The sequence below is a fragment of the Arachis ipaensis genome, chromosome B8, assembly GCF_059453495.1.
Source record: "Arachis ipaensis isolate K30076 ecotype BB chromosome B8, ASM5945349v1, whole genome shotgun sequence".
Classification (NCBI taxonomy): domain Eukaryota; kingdom Viridiplantae; phylum Streptophyta; class Magnoliopsida; order Fabales; family Fabaceae; genus Arachis; species Arachis ipaensis.
Genome location: NC_142443.1, coordinates 106,281,205 through 106,296,355, shown reverse-complemented (window position 1 = coordinate 106,296,355; position 15,151 = coordinate 106,281,205). Strand labels below are relative to the sequence as shown.

The 15,151-nt window shown below is 34.8% G+C and overlaps 2 pseudogenes; both read left to right on the top strand.

Annotated features, from left to right (window-relative positions):
* The first annotated feature begins 298 nt into the window (after positions 1-298).
* On the top strand, positions 299-6,586 carry LOC148549137 (uncharacterized; annotated as a pseudogene).
* A 5,233-nt stretch (positions 6,587-11,819) lies between these two features.
* Positions 11,820-13,856, top strand: LOC148549136 (uncharacterized; annotated as a pseudogene).
* Positions 13,857-15,151: the final 1,295 nt, after the last annotated feature.

Below are 15,151 nucleotides of genomic sequence, written 5' to 3'. Positions count from 1 at the left end.
CCATTATTTCAGAAAATCAGCAACTCAGAAAATGTAAAAATTAACAAAAATAGTATTATTAACTCAACAATTTGAATAGGTTGAAAAATTGATGTAGTATCCAATTTGAACAAGAAGAAGCAATTCCACAGCACAGTAAGAAACCAAGATTACAACAAAAATGAACAATTAAATAAAAATAAAGAAAAAAAAATAAAGAAGTAAGAACAACCTTCTATAGTTTCACAACACAACAATTGAGCAATCATTAACAAAATGTGTTTTCAAAACTCGAAATAAAAAAAATAAAGAGAGAGTCATGTATCTAACAGAGGTGACCAAGGCTGGAAGGAGAAATAAGAGCTGGAAGCGACTAAGGCTATGCTTGGTGGAGGGACAAATCATGGTTGGGGGCAGCACAGCTAGAGGAGACATTGGAGGCTACATGACAGAGGGAGAAATCGAGCTTCAAGAGGGCAATGGAAGAGCACTAGAGGATGGCATTAACAAGATAAGAGGCAAATGTCGCCGGATGGAGCAGAGGAGGAAGCTACGATTGGAAAAGAGACAGAGAACAAAGGTTGGAGCAGAAGAGGACGGTAGCAACGACAGATGTAAATCAAAATAATGCCATTTTGAGCAGTTTACCACCGAACCAATAACCCTTAAAAAATCGGCCGTTCTAGCAGTTCACCGGTTAACTGTTGGTTCAACTGATTTTTAGACCGGATTTTCGCTAGGCGATTTTCAACTAGACTGGTCAGATGACCAATTTTCGATTAACCCGGTCGAACTAGTCAGTTCGGTTTGATTTTCAGAACTATAATAATTATATACTAGAGAAAAAAATTATAACCAAAAAGTAAATAAAATGAAACAGCGACATCCAATTATCTTATTTAGATTTATTTGTATAATAATGATAACAAAATATCAAATGAGGTATTTACATAAAGAAACAAAATCACTATCACTCATAAATCATTACAATTAAAAAAATACCTTATACTTCACTTTGAATGAAAAGTGGATGATCAATAGGAGACCCAAAACTATTAAAATCATTTATAAAAAGATCATGTATCTCTAATTCATCTCATCATTTTTTTGTCATAAATAAAAAAATTGTTACTATATTATAATAACCAATATAATACTCAAATACGAAAAACACCAGCATTTACTCACAATACTAGCTAAAAAAAGTAAAAAAAAATAGTATCTTAAAGAAACCAAACCAATATAAATTATAATGATATAAATCTAATATCTAATTCATGTAATAAAAAATATTACTCAAATCTTATTAATATCTACAAATATGAAAAAATATTGAGATCGAAATTAAAAAGAGTATAAAAACAAATATTTTCCCTTACAATATGAACTTCAATATGAAATAATTTTATTTCTTCTAATATGTTACTATTATTAACATTAACAAATGATATAAATGATTTGATAAATAACAAATACATTAACTCATAATAATATAATAATACTTGGTAGTATACCATTATTTGTTAAACCATCAGCATGTTTTGTTATATTTAAGGTTTAATTAGATCCCTATATTTTTTTTCTTTTTAATTGGGTCCATGCACCAATTTTTTTTTTCAATTAAGTCCCTTTTGGCAGTAAATGGCTTAATTGTATAGGGACCCAACTAAAAAAAATTGGTGCAGTGACCCAAATAAAAAGAAAAAAAGTGTAAAGACCCAATTAAAAAAGTAAATTAGTGCAAGGACTCAATTAAAAGAAAAAAAGTATAGGGACCTAATAAAAATTTCACGAAACTATGGGGACCAACAGAGTAATTAAACCTATATTTAATTCTCTACTAACATATAAGACAAAACCAAGCATAATAAAACACAGGTGAGAGAGACATCCTAAAACATTTACACCATTAACAAAAACAGAAAAGAGAACATCGATATTTTTTGCAAAATAAAATATAAATAACACAAAATAAGGGTAAATAAATTATAAATTATTTGTCAATAACTCAAGAATAATTCATACAAAATTAGACAAAATGATAAAAGGATAATAATTTTAAGTAATACTATTTCCATTAATTCATCCATCAAATTTATACAAAACATAAATATTAATAAAAAAATAAATAACATGGACATAAATAAGCATATCTAATTTGATAACATGTCTTTGTTTTCTTTGTAAACACTCTTTTCTATATAAACTTACAGTAGAACATAACTAAGACATCTCAATAATACTTGAATCATAAGACAAATAAATAATGAACTTAAGTGATAAAACAAAGAGTACTTTCTTCTCAGCTTCAACTGCATTCATTTGGTCATAGAGCAAATAATGAACTCCTCAACAAAGAACCAATTCAAAAATGAGAATATCTCATCTAAAGAATAAATATTTATTTCAACATATCTGATCAAAACTCAAAAGCTTGAAATAACAAATCACCTATATTTTTCAGTAACAATTGACCTACACAACAAATAGCTATTAGGCATCAATATAAGCATAGTATAATAGCTAAGATCTTGTCAATTCACTTACCATAAATAACATCAATATTTTATTCATTCCTAATAAGATGACTTTATTCATTTTCTTTTATTCTTTTCACCAATATTGTCATAAAAAGAGATAACATACATAAACAAAAAAAAAATAATAACAGATAAACAAAGAATGTCAAAAGAAGAAAAATTAGTTTTGAAACTGTGATTTTAAATTATAAACTGTAATATAGTAAAAGATGTAGTTGCTGCAATTTATTCATCATTCACATACTTACATACACATATAGATCAATATCTTATATAATATTGGAGGCTAACATAAAATCTACAATCTAACTAAGTCAAATGCCCCATCCACCTGACACTATATCTACTCACTAGCATAATAACCATTAAAAAAGAAAGCTACTTATAAAAAAATAACCCAACCTAGCCCAACATTCAATTCAAGTTTAACAATATGCAACTAAGAACCTATGTGTCAAACATCAAAGAAAAAGCATAACTTCACTATAGGATACAATTTTTTTACACATCTTAAAAAGTAAAAATCTTTGTAACATCAACTTAGCATGTTTGTATGAAGATTCTATTGTAGATTTTACTGCCTCTAACTACCTTACACATATATTACATCTTATAAAATAAACTACCATAATATCAGGTATCAGCAGCTCCCAAGACAACTACTTCACACATCAACAATCTTGAGAATATTTAAGTTGAGACCAACACCATCCTCAGCCAACTTTTTTAAGTCCCCATTCAAGTTTCTTTTAATCTTCAAACTTTTACAGATATTCTCAGTCACTTCTTTCTTGACGACTCTAAGGACCCATCAGGAACACTGGATAGTACTTCCTATAAAACAAAAACAAAAAAGGTTTTATTTATATTTAGATATTTATATATTTACATAATATGCCATTATATATTGAAAACATAAAAACTACACATAAATTAATTAATCTTATTCCATCTTTGTAATAAATCAAACATATAAAATAAAACTACCATCATAACAACTTATATCAATTTTAATCATAACAAAACATTACCGTGGTTTCTTTAATAGGTGAATATAGTAACATTTCAATTCAGCATGAAACTCCTCATCAAATCTATCAGTCACATCCGTTCCATTCATTTTTCTTTTCAACACATCAACATCAGCATGCGTATCCTCTTGTCTAACTACTTGAGAATCTTTTTCAGCAAAGAAGTCTATCAATACTGGGAGTTCCTTTTTCACATTTGAACATTCCCCTTTTCGAAAAATACATTTTTCCAAAAAAATTGATGATGCCTTCTTAATCTATCAAACTTAGATTTTTCCAAAGATTTATCCTACACAACAGTCCAACCAAATTACAAATCAACTATAATATAATAAAAAAATATATTACAAACAATCACAAAATTTGACTCATAATAAAATCAAACCTTCGTCGCAGACCCTTTTCACAAGGAAAGTCCTAAAATATTTGTCAGCACCAATATTTGTAGTATCTACCTTTAGCAAGAACTTCTTTCTAACCAACTTTTGAAAAAGAATAGGATAACTATCTGCACCTACAACCTATTTGTAACGAACTAAAACACTTGATTAAATTTGAAATAACAAATACACAAAACAATTTTTTACACATACAAGAATAAACTAAAATGAAAATAACAACACAAGAAACACATATAACAACAACATACACTTGCACCTTTATAAACCTCGTAACCAAGACTAGTGACATCTTTCGAAAAAAAGAATAAAAATAAACTTTGGAGTCATATTGATTACATGATGATCACAAAGTAGTAGACACCGACTTAAGGTTGAATAAATAATAATAATAATAAGAAAAGAAACACAATAGTGTTTTTCACAAAAGAACTTCATACAAAAATAGAAATAAAGTCTTTGAAAAGAAACTAATAAAAACAAACTTTGGAGTCACATTGATTACATGATGATCACAAATGTCAAAATAGTAGGCATCGACTTAAGGTTGAACAGCCACATACACAAATTAAATACAATCAAGGTCCTTCATCAAAAATAGCTATCTGCACCTCAAATATCATAAATAATCCTTTCTAAAATTTTTGAAAATATAAAATTTAATTAGTATCAGAAAAAAATATATCATCAAAAATAGCTATCTCCACCTCAAACATCATAAATAACCCTTTCTAAAGTTTTTCGAAACATAAAATTCAATTAGTATCAGAAAAAAATAAAATAGTATTTCTTCTTTCAAAAAATGTTCTGTTAGGTTAGAACTAAATACACCTCATTATTATCTTAAAGCTCCTCAACAGTACATTTCCTAATTAAACATATGAAATCTTCCTCTAAGAAAATAATTTTCTCTTCTTTCATAATGAACAATGGTTGAATACTATTCATAGTTGTTAAAACTGGTGAGCTATCTCTACCTCAAATATCATAAATAACTCTTTCTAAAGTTTTTAAAAACATAAAATTCAATTAGTATCAGAAAAAAATAAAATATATCATTAAAAATAGATATCTCCACCTCAAATATTGTAAGACCCAGAATCTTTGAAAAGTCTTTTTATGATCAAGTCTCAAATCATATAGTTATTTATAGCCTTAATTTCAGAAATTATTTTATTAAAGATAATTAAGGCAAGTTTTGATTTATTGAACTTGAGATAAGTTACGATTATTATCCAATTTTGTAATTATTGGATTATTTTCTATATTCAGAGTATAAAGTTGGTAGTTGTGAAATAATAAGGATTTCTATATGATTTGAATTAAATAAGTAATATTTTCAATATTAATTCTGCTACTTTGGAAAATAAGGGATTTAATTATATTACTCCTAATTATTTGATTTGGACATTTTATTGAAAATAATTTATGAAATTGATGAGCAAATAGTATTTTTATATATTATTATTAATGGATTAGAATTTATTTCTAATTATTATATTATCCCTATTTTTATTTGAAATTACTAAAATACCCCTAACCCTAAATTTTGAAATGAAACCCTAACCCTAAAAACCCTAACCCGACCCGGTTTCCCCATAGCTGCTGCAGCCTTCCCTTCTAACAGCAGTGGCAATACACGCAATTCCCCTTGATTTCCATGAAAGAGAGAAACTGAGGTAGAGTGGGAGATGGAGACTGAGTTGCGGCAGAGGAGAGGCGGAAGGAAGCTCATCGTGTTGCCGTCGCCGCGCCACCGCGCCGTCGCGTCGTTGCCGTCGTTGGAGAAGCTTCGCGCACCGCCGTCACTCCCTGGCGCCACCGCAGAAGCCGCCCTCCCCGATGCCATAAATCGCGAAGAGGAGAGAGGACTCGTGCCGCCTCCGCCACTGTCAATCCATCGAAGCTGGCGCGAGAAAAGAGGAGGAAGGGGCGCTGTCGTGCGCCGTCGCCGCCGCACCTGGGCATCGCTGCTGCAAGCTCACGTTGCCGCGATGCTGCCGGAGCTTCCATGGCCGTCAGAAACTGCCACCTACCTCCGCCACTGCTAGGGTTCGCCGCCGGTGCGCCGTTGAAAGGAAGGCCGTTCAGTCACGCCGAGCAGGAGAGACAGAGAGATCTGAAGGTGTGCTGGGAACCCAACCACCGTGCCTGGCCACCGATCGCGTCACTGGCGCCGCCTCGGTCGGAACTGCCGCCATCAGAAAAGGGTTCTGGTCGCCAGGAGTGGTTCTGCGACTCCCGGGACCACCGCCGGAGCTTCTGGCTACTTCTGCCGTCGCCGGAAAAATTGCCGGTAAGGGTTCATTCGAGGTTTCTGCCTTTTTAGTTTTCGAGATGGTTTTGATGCTGTACGGTTTTTCCAGTTGATCCGCCAGAGCTTCTGGCCGCCGCCGGAGCTGTTGCCGGGCCGGTTCGAAATCGCAGCTGCTTCGTTTTGTTAATTCAGTGAGTATTTCTATTCCGAATGCCTCGCATTGGTACCATGTTGTGTTTGGTTAATGATTATGAGTTTTGGTAACGTGGGGTCGAGTCCTGACTGTTATGTGTTGCAATTAGAGTTGTTGAGATTGTTGAGAAAGCAAGTGGAGCTGAGTTGTTGCCTGCGGTTGATTTCGAGTTGAGGCTAAAAGGATTCTGTGACGCGTTTGAGTTATGGAATTTGCGTTTTGAGGTAGGGACGCTTTCCAAAAACTATGTTTTATGTATTGGAATTATTACATATGGATACTGATGTGAGATATTGTATATTTGGTGATTGTAATTGCCTTATGTATTATTTGATTGACTCGAATAATTATGGATGTTGGTTTGGCTGAATTGTTGTGCGGCTTTATGAAATGTAATGTTTTAAAGTTGATTCTTTAAAGATTTGAAATCTGAGTTTAAACCGTTGAGGATTGGTTTGAATTGAGTCAATTATTTCAATGATGTGAAAAGTCGAATGCACTTTTGAATTCAGCCTGGTTTACTTTAATTGACTTGGTTATGGACAAATGATTTATTGCCGAACTGATTCTTTAAAGCTTTGGAAATGAGTTAAATCGATTGATATTGAGTTGATTTTGAAATGGTATCCTTGAGATACGCCACTGAGGCGATTGTTGGATTTAGCCTGCTTTGAATTGATTTCTGGTTTTGTGTTGTTGAAAAGGAATGAGGAACGGTTTAGTTGGGACCCGAACCGGGTGGCAAAAGTCTAAGTTTTAGGGGAGGTGCTGCCGAAATTTCTATAAACTCTTAGTCTTGTTTGAAAGGTTATTTAAAAAAAAAAGGTTGAATTTGAGAGATTGTATTATTTGATTTATTAAAAGGATATTTATGTCTTCAAGCTTAATTTATTTGATGAACCTTATACGTTGAGTTCGGCTTATTTAGAACTGAACTATTTTTACCGTTTGAATCACTGAAGGAAAGAATGATGCTATAATATTGATTTCAATGTAAAAAGGAGTTTTTAGTAATTTTTAAAGGAACCTAGATTTTTGATTGAGTAATCAAGTTTGAGTCATTTTGGAAGAGTTGGAAAAATGGGTTCCAAAAAGAAATCTGAAAGCGGTTTGATTCAAATGAACCGGTTCCATTTCAAATGAGTTGATTTTTGGACCGGGTTGGAACTTGTGATTTTGTATGGTCGGTTTCATAATAAATTCAGTTTTATTTACTTGAACCGAGAATCTATGATTTTAAGAGTTTCAATGAATTTTAAAGAATTGATGTAAGATGGCCTTCCCTAAAGACTTGGGACTCTGCCGAGAAACTTTGTTATAAAATCCCATTGTGGAATGGGCGATTTTGATTGTTCCCAAATTGAATCTTTAACTTTCCATGGTTTTGGAAGTCTTGGAAAGAGGATGCCGAGAGCGGCTTTGTTTTAAAAAGGGAATTTACTTTGAGTAAAACTGGCTTATGAGCCTGAGATAATTTGAGAAATGAGGTCTTTAAAGCCAAGGCTGAAAAGAGTTGAAACTCGATTTCAAAGTGAAATGAATTGAGAAAATGATTTATGGCTTAAATGCCGATTTCATGAATTTGATGATTTTGAATGTGGAAGTGCTGTTTTATTATGAGCCGGAATGGCTATGTATGATTATGAATATTGGCTGGTTCTGGACTGAACCGTAAGCCGGATGGCTAAGATGGATGTTGATCCATGGATGAGAATGAATGCATGTATATTCTGAATTATTGATAATTGTGATTTTTGGCACTTCCACTATGGGAGATGAGGGTTTCCCTGGGTAGTAGCAATGGCCAGCCACCATGTGCTCCAGGTTGAGACTCGAAGCTCTGTTAACCCAATGTCGTAAGTGTGGCCGGGCACTGTGAAAGGCCCGGATGAGCTCGCCCCCATAAATATTCACCAGTGATGGTGATGGATAAATATTCACCAGTGAGGGTGATGGATATGGATCATGATTATGATCAAGTTTATGATGAGTATAACTCGAGTTGGGGATGCACGACGGAGGGACAGTCCAATGGTTAGCTACCAGGACTTGTCGGGTTGGCTCTATAACCGACAGATGATATCATCAGCCACTAGGGACAGGCATGCATCATATGCATTTGTGTGACATTGGTTGGGTGTGCATATTATACTTGGTTTGCCTATGTGAGTAATTGCTAACTGTTCTACTTGTAATAACTGTTTGTTTGTGCTTGAACTTCCTATCTGTGTTTGCATCTGGGACTCTATTGGATTGTGGTGATTGGTTGTTGGTTGGATTGTTTGGGCCTAGGGCCGCGGTTGGAATGAGATGAACTGATGGTTGATTTCAGTTTTGTGTTTCTGGTTTGGAATAAAATATGAAAGGTTATTTTGTTTCAGCATAGATAAACCGTTTTGAAAGACTTTTGAGTTTTTGAGAATTGAACGGTTCCTCTTTTAGAAAGGATTTCCGACTTTACTTTTATTGGAAACTATTGTTTTTGAAGAGGCAAAAGACGGTTATTAATCACTGATGCGGTTATCTTCACGTATCCTATTACAGTAATTCCCAAAAACCCTCTACTGAGAACCCTTTCGAGGATGATGTTCTCACCCCCCCTACATTTTTCCCCTTTCAGGATATGGGCGCAGAAGTCACGAAGAGTTTATTTAGTTATTGATATGTTCTGTATTGATGTAGATTATTTATTGTACCCTCGCCTTTATTTTGATATATTCTGTGAGAGGGATAAGGATTGTATTGGATAATGCTTATAATATTATCTATGTATATAAGTGTATATATGTATGTACTCTTTATGAGTTTTTGTAAGTTGTATGGTATCTATGGATGTACGTTATCGAACGAAAGTGTCTTTGGGAGCGGTATTGCGGTTTAAAGTTTTAAACAGGCTCATATTTTAGTATTAAATAGTATAAAAGTCGTCGTAATGTCCGAGCTATCAGAGTGGCGCAGCCGGAAGCGTTAACTTTGGTAGTTAGGGTGTTACATTATGGTATCAGAGCAGTTATTCCTGTAGAGCCTGAGGAATGGACTGACTATGCTTCAATTGCATACTCTGAGTGTTTGTCATGTACTAGGTCTTGTTGAATGACGAAGATTAGGGCTTTATGCACATGACGGTCTATTGATTTAACGCTGTTAGTCTTGCATTGCATAATTCCTGAGATTAAGTTTGGCCGACTTAATACTAGTGAAATATGTATATGAAAGTACTGATGGGTTATCATAGATGATATACGAGTTTTGAGTAAAGCGAATCGCGGGTTTTGGGAATGTTGGAAACTAATTCTCGAGGCTGCTCAGTTGTGTGTCTTGAATTTTGTTCGAGTTGACCTATTCTTTCATATCCTAACTTGAAGTTCTTGTTTGCTACTCCTCTTGAAAAGTAGTTTGATGTTCCACTCTATTCCTCTATTCATATGTATTCTTGTTTGATCCTAAGTGCATATGCTTGTTTGAAATCCTTGTTGTATCTGGCTTTCTCTGTTTGAGTTTTTCTTGATCCATGTATTCCTTGCTATAGCTTTGAACTTGTCCTATTGCGTCGTGCATTTTAACTCCGGATTCCGAGTCCATTCTTGAGAAATTATTGATTTAGTTTTTCTCTTATTTGACAATGATTATAGCCAATTTTGAGATTTTGTAAATTGCTGTTGATTAGATATATACTTTTTTATATATGAGACTTTGAGATTACTCATACAGTTTAACAACTATTTCTTTCTAATGCCTCGCCTATACTTTTACTGATTTATAGAACTGCACCTACTTAAAATACAATTTGACTTTCTAGTAATTTTACTATAGTTCCATCACACGCCTTTATCTGATTATGCATTTGGGGATTTTTCGAAATTCTGGGAAGAAGGAATTCTTCGCTTTTATTCCGATTGATTTTTGTTGATAAACTTTACCCAAATTATTTTTAACTTGAGTTCGGTTTAGCATACTACATTTTTGATGCCATTGTTATTCTTTTGAAAATGTTGGATTCATAGCTTTCTTCTTATGAATGGAATCGTTCCTTCTTAAGCTTTTCACCTCTATGAATGTCATACGTGACTCTGTTTTTAACTAATCTTTTATATCTTGTGAAATTACCATTGATCTTGGTTTGTCCTCTCTTGTGAATCTCATCTGTATGTGAGTCAGTTTGATTCGTTTCAAATTAGTGCATTGTTTATTCTCTCATTTTCTCTACAAGAGTTTTTAGTTAAAGATTTACCTTTGAGAAATTACTAATGATTGAGTTGTCTTTCCTATGACTTTTGTATTCTTTTGGAACAATTGAAAGCTTGTTTGATGAGTCATGCCTAGTGAATCTTGTTTGGACTACTTTGGTTTAAGATCCTTTCTTGCATGGCTTGAATTCTTTTTAGTGCATCTTAAACTTCTTGAATGTTCTTCTGAGATGGTGATTTCAAGAACACTTTTGGAGTCTTGTTTTGAACCTTTTAAAGAAGTTTTGAATCCTCTTTGAAGAAATATTAAACGGAATTTATTTTCTGTTGCTTGATGGATATTGAAACCATTGTTCAATTTTGACAAAGATGATTTTAAGTTGGCATATGCTATTTTAAATGAAGTTTTGAATAGCTTCGTCGTTTAATGGAAACCTGTCCGTTTGTAACGCACCACTTATTTCCTTTACCAAATTGTAAGCAAATTTTTACTTCGGAGTTTCTTTTCTAAAAAGAGTTTAATTTTCTCTTTCGTCTTTGCCATGATTTTATACACGCTTGTTTGAATATGAACTTTGGGAATTTTTGAACAAGCATTTATTTTGTTTTCTGAGTTTTATGATTGCCTTTGGTTAAGTTGTGCACCTAATTATCTTTCTAAAATATTTGAGGAAATATTTTAGCTCTTAGCCAAACTTGTGTGCATTTTGTTTTTAAAACTCTACATGATCTACTTCAACATGAAAGCGTATTAAGAGCAAAGCCACATTTATGCTTTTGTTACTCTTTTGAAGGATGTTGTTACTTAACTCCTCTTTCAGACTGCGAAGTGGTTTTTCTGCAAGTTTTCGATTCTTTTAAAAGCAATGTATTCGAAAGTATTTTAATTATGCTCTTGAGTTCTGTGAGCCTTGTCTTGGGTTTGAAATATTCTTTTCTGTAAACCTCATACTTCTTCGACCCAATTTGAATTTGGTTCAAATTAATGTGCTGATTCCTCCTATTGATCCTATTGAATTTCCTTGATCAAAGGGTTATCTTGAAGTTGTCAATTGAATTGAGTCTAGCAAACTTCATTGCTCGAGTGTCCTTGTTTATTTGGAATTGGATACATTCTCTCAAATCTTTGAGTACTATCCTTGACATTTGACTCTCCTTTTTAAATCTTGTGTCCTTCTGAGTAGACTCGAGAATTGTTTTGATATCACGTGCGACTTGTAGACGTAGTAACGCGATGCGTTAGTTCTTTAAGATGTGATATGTATATACGGAAGTTGAAGCGGTAGGTGTGCAACGTTATGAGTTGTGAGCGTTTTGTTCCTTGCGAACGGGTTTGCGGTTGTCAGGCTTGTGATCGAGTATGGGGATTGTAAAGTGCTTGATGGAGTTGGAAAGTTGAAACTTCGAGGTGGATATGAGATTAGTGCGCGGATGTTAAGCACGTCGTTTTAACCCCAGCCTGTTTTATAGCCTTCGATGCCTTTCTTTTCTACCACATGTTGAACTATGTCACCTTTTACATTGAGCCTGTCTTGTAACGTTTGCTTTGCAATCACACTCCTATCTTTACATCCTTATGCTTATGACATTCAAAGTATTTGAAAATCGTATATATCATTATATTTTGAGATATTTTTGCTTCTCCCGTAAATGTGTTCAAGGGTGAACTGTTATGGAATTTCTTTCATTTTGTATCAATTTTCGAGGGCGAAAATTTTTATAAGGTGGGTAGAATGTAAGACCCAGAATCTTTGAAAAGTCTTTTTATGATCAAGTCTCAAATCATATAGTTATTTATAGCCTTAATTTCAGAAATTATTTTATTAAAGATAATTAAGGCAAGTTTTGATTTATTGAACTTGAGATAAGTTACGATTATTATCCAATTTTGTAATTATTGGATTATTTTCTATATTCAGAGTATAAAGTTGGTAGTTGTGAAATAATAAGGATTTCTATATGATTTGAATTAAATAAGTAATATTTTCAATATTAATTCTGCTACTTTGGAAAATAAGGGATTTAATTATATTACTCCTAATTATTTGATTTGGACATTTTATTGAAAATAATTTATGAAATTGATGAGCAAATAGTATTTTTATACATTATTATTAATGGATTAGAATTTATTTCTAATTATTATAATATCCCTATTTTTATTTGAAATTACTAAAATACCCCTAACCCTAAATTTTGAAATGAAACCCTAACCCTAAAAACCCTAACCCGACCCGGTTTCCCCATAGCTGCTGCAGCCTTCCCTTCTAACAGCAGTGGCAATACACGCAATTCCCCTTGATTTCCATGAAAGAGAGAAACTGAGGTAGAGTGGGAGATGGAGACTGAGTTGCGGCAGAGGAGAGGCGGAAGGAAGCTCATCCTGTTGCCGTCGCCGCGCCACCGCGACGTCGCGTCGTTGCCGTCGTTGGAGAAGCTTCGCGCACCGCCGTCACTCCCTGGCGCCACCGCAGAAGCCGCCCTCCCCGATGCCATAAATCGCGAAGAGGAGAGAGGACTCGCGCCGCCTCCGCCACTGTCAATCCATCGAAGCTGGCGCGAGAAAAGAGGAGGAAGGGGCGCTGTCGTGCGCCGTCGCCGCCGCACCTGGGCATCGCTGCTGCAAGCTCACGTTGCCGCGACGCTGCCGGAGCTTCCATGGCTGTCAGAAACTGCCACCTACCTCCGCCACTGCTAGGGTTCGCCGCCGGTGCGCCGTTGAAAGGAAGGCCGTTCAGTCACGCCGAGCAGGAGAGACAGAGAGATCTGAAGGTGTGCTGGGAACCCAACCACCGTGCCTGGCCACCGATCGCGTCACTGGCGCCGCCTCGGTCGGAACTGCCGCCATCAGAAAAGGGTTCTGGTCGCCAGGAGTGGTTCTGCGACTCCCGGGACCACCGCCGGAGCTTCTGGCTACTTCTGCCGTCGCCGGAAAAATTGCCGGTAAGGGTTCATTCGAGGTTTCTGCCTTTTTAGTTTTCGAGATGGTTTTGATGCTGTACGGTTTTTCCAGTTGATCCGCCAGAGCTTCTGGCCGCCGCCGGAGCTGTTGCCGGGCCGGTTCGAAATCGCAGCTGCTTCGTTTTGTTAATTCAGTGAGTATTTCTATTCCGAATGCCTCGCATTGGTACCATGTTGTGTTTGGTTAATGATTATGAGTTTTGGTAACGTGGGGTCGAGTCCTGACTGTTATGTGTTGCAATTAGAGTTGTTGAGATTGTTGAGAAAGCAAGTGGAGCTGAGTTGTTGCCTGCGGTTGATTTCGAGTTGAAGCTAAAAGGATTCTGTGACGCGTTTGAGTTATGGAATTTGTGTTTTGAGGTAGGGGCGCTTTCCAAAAACTATGTTTTATGTATTGGAATTATTACATATGGATACTGATGTGAGATATTGTATATTTGGTGATTGTAATTGCCTTATGTATTATTTGATTGACTCGAATAATTATGGATGTTGGTTTGGCTGAATTGTTGTGCGGCTTTATGAAATGTAATGTTTTAAAGTTGATTCTTTAAAGATTTGAAATCTGAGTTTAAACCGTTGAGGATTGGTTTGAATTGAGTCAATTATTTCAATGATGTGAAAAGTCGAATGCACTTTTGAATTCAGCCTGGTTTACTTTAATTGACTTGGTTATGGACAAATGATTTATTGCCGAACTGATTCTTTAAAGCTTTGGAAATGAGTTAAATCGATTGATATTGAGTTGATTTTGAAATGGTATCCTTGAGATACGCCACTGAGGCGATTGTTGGATTTAGCCTGCTTTGAATTGATTTCTGGTTTTGTGTTGTTGAAAAGGAATGAGGAACGGTTTAGTTGGGACCCGAACCGGATGGCAAAAGTCCAAGTTTTAGGGGAGGTGCTGCCGAAATTTCTATAAACTCTTAGTCTTGTTTGAAAGGTTATTTAAAAAAAAAAAGGTTGAATTTGAGAGATTGTATTATTTGATTTATTAAAAGGATATTTATGTCTTCAAGCTTAATTTATTTGATGAACCTTATACGTTGAGTTCGGCTTATTTAGAACTGAACTATTTTTACCGTTTGAATCACTGAAGGAAAGAATGATGCTATAATATTGATTTCAATGTAAAAAGGAGTTTTTAGTAATTTTTAAAGGAACCTAGATTTTTGATTGAGTAATCAAGTTTGAGTCATTTTGGAAGAGTTGGAAAAATGGGTTCCAAAAAGAAATCTGAAAGCGGTTTGATTCAAATGAACCGGTTCCATTTCAAATGAGTTGATTTTTGGACCGGGTTGGAACTTGTGATTTTGTATAGTCGGTTTCATAATAAATTCAGTTTTATTTACTTGAACCGAGAATCTATGATTTTAAGAGTTTCAATGAATTTTAAAGAATTGATGTAAGATGGCCTTCCCTAAAGACTTGGGACTCTGCCGAGAAACTTTGTTATAAAATCCCATTGTGGAATGGGCGATTTTGATTGTTCCCAAATTGAATCTTTAACTTTCCATGGTTTTGGAAGTCTTGGAAAGAGGATGCCGAGAGCGGCTTTGTTTTAAAAAGGGAATTTACTTTGAGTAAAACTGGCTTATGAGCCTG